Source organism: Ascaphus truei, chromosome 7, assembly GCF_040206685.1.
Source record: "Ascaphus truei isolate aAscTru1 chromosome 7, aAscTru1.hap1, whole genome shotgun sequence".
NCBI lineage: Eukaryota > Metazoa > Chordata > Amphibia > Anura > Ascaphidae > Ascaphus > Ascaphus truei.
The window spans coordinates 98,260,873-98,263,372 of NC_134489.1; the positions used below are offsets into that span (position 1 = coordinate 98,260,873).

The 2,500-nt window shown below is 46.1% G+C and overlaps 1 long non-coding RNA gene across 1 annotated transcript in view; it reads left to right on the forward strand.

Annotated features, from left to right (window-relative positions):
• Nucleotides 1-749: 749 nt before the first annotated feature.
• Nucleotides 750-2,500, forward strand: part of LOC142499755 (uncharacterized) — a 1,830-nt gene continuing 79 nt past the window's right edge. The window contains exons 1-2 of the long non-coding RNA XR_012802729.1: nt 750-954; nt 1,536-2,500. The exon at nt 1,536-2,500 is cut by the window's right edge and continues 79 nt beyond it. This is a non-coding gene — a long non-coding RNA (uncharacterized LOC142499755). The remainder of the gene's footprint in view (nt 955-1,535) is intronic.

The window sequence follows — 2,500 nt, forward strand, 5'->3', positions numbered from 1 at the left end:
GAAGCACATGTATGTATGTATGTATGTATGTATGTATGTACAGTCTCGAGGTGTCGGGATAAATAGGATGACACCCCTTTCTGTCACTAAACCAGAGGTCACATAATTTGGGGGATTCCTTGTTTTGGCGAAAAAAGGCAGGAATAAGAGCGCACCCCAGACTACTCATTAAAAATAAACACATTATTTAATGATATTGTTTGTAAAGATTTAATTAGATCTATAAAAAAAAAAATACAACTTCATCTTGAACTTAAACCAATGGAATTCCCATTACAATGTCAAGGGACGTATTCTGTTGCCGCTGTGTAGTGATAGCCCTGAATTTGGGATCATAGAGCTTCCTGGACCATTCTTCTGGGGGCTGAGCATGTGCTTTTTATGGAGCTCTTATGTTTGGTCTTGTTTGCAACTTTGTCCCTGTTGAAGTGTAATATTTGTGCACAGCGTGGAGCCCTAACATGGGAGAGCAGCTGTAATCTCTCTGTTTTGCACTCTTATCTGCTTCTCTTGCAGGTGTTGAGGATGAGCTGGCTCTGGCACTGGAGATTAGCAAAAGGGAGCAGACGTCCGTGCAACACCCAAACCGCGATGTTAGGGGGTCCCCCCCCGATGTGCAACGTCCTCACAGCGCGGCCCCAGTTTATTCGGTGCTCGACAGTGACGATGAAGATGAGGATCTTCAGCTCGCAATGGCCTACAGCCTTTCTGAGATGGAGGCAGCAGGGCAGCACAGAGAAGGTGTGGGAAGTCAAGAGAGAGCAGGGGGAGAGCAGGGGTCAGCGGGGTACCAGCAGGCAGGAGAGCAGATGAGTGAGGGGAGCAGGGGCAGGGAAGAGCAGCAGGACACAGAGTATGGGGGCAGGGATGAGAAGGAGACCAAGAGCAGGTGTTACATTTGCTGATGATGCCTGACCCTCCGCTCTGCTCACCAGAAGCGCCGGCCAATTCCAGGTGTCTACCCTAAGTGCAACTTATCAGTGTTATATGTGATCAGTGTGCCGTTATGTGCAGAAACAGGAGATGTGCTGTTGCAGAGCATCGCTCCGCTAATCGCTGTAGAGCGCTGTCCATTAATTCTGCTTCCAAAGCCGCAGAGCATTGGCCTCGTACTGGCATAAAGAACAGCAGAGCTTGCTTTACTAAGCCACCTTTACAGAGCGCCCCTGTGCTTTGCTGCACAATACCTTTGGCTACACCGCACCTTTGCTGAGCACTGCTTAAGACATTTTGCAGGACTCTTCCTACTGGACATCAGCCAATCATTGACCTGTTCCCTTCCCTCCATAGAGGACTGCATACTGTTCCTCCCTGTACTCTATCCCTGCATGCGACCACAGAAGACTGTTTGCCTGTCGTCGTTGTGCAGGTCCCTTGAGCTTCTGCATATGATTTGTTCATACTGTAGGTCCAATAACTGAAGCTCCCTTCCGCTCTCGCACCCCATTCTTGGGATGTCTTGTTGTGCTTATGCATGCTCTTATACACAGTGCCTTTAATCATTTGCCTACTGAATGTTTTGCTTCTTTCACTAGGTGTGTTCTGAGATTGGAGTCACTCTCCTCCCACACTCCTACCATCGCTGAGTTGAGGATTGGAGCTCAACCAATCTGTGTTCACCCCCCACCCCCCATGCACCTTTTCCCTGCAGGTTTGCATGGGATGGCTTTTCCATCCTGCAGTGAGTTAGAGATTCTGAGGACCTTTTTCCACACATTATGCTCTGCACCAACCACCACGGTTTGGAAATAAACTCGGGTGGGACAGGGTCTCTGCATTGGAATTTTTCAAGAACTATAATAAACCGTTTTCTGTGATAAAACTGTGAAACAGCTGGGGAGAGGAGCAGGGATGGGGGTGGGAATGCAATGGGGATGGACCCAACACTGGGTATTACATGGAGAAGGGGGTGAGAGGCTGCTGTGTCCCTTCTGGTGTATTTGAGGGTGTGAGTGAGTGTGTTCAATATATATATTTTCATATACAGACGTATATGAATGTATATGCGTTGTTTTGGCTTGGGGTCATTGGGTATATTCACTAAGACGCTCTAACCATTCTCTTTATCAAGTTAAAGCTTGATTAAGGCTATCGCACTTTAATACATATATCCATTGAGTGGGTATGCATATATTACATAGTGTGTATGATCTTATAGGTCACATACATTAAACTAGATCATTTTTAAATCTCCCATAGCTGGTAACTTTTCATAGGAGCAACATGCCTGTCTGACACTAGATCTGCACAGGGTCCTGTATCTCTGAGATCTCCACAACTATTTTACTTAACAATGCATCACATGGTGATGAAGTTTCCTTTATATCAGAATGTTTTTCTCTTCGGCACCTGGCCATTGATAACTGACACTTCATCTTGTTTGAAGCTTTTAATATAAAGTTATTTTGCTGTGGTGGTGTTTCATGTCCAATGGAGATAAGCGTTTGCAATATCTAACTGTTTTATTGCCTGAGCCCGAAGGGATCTGCAGTTTGTGCAT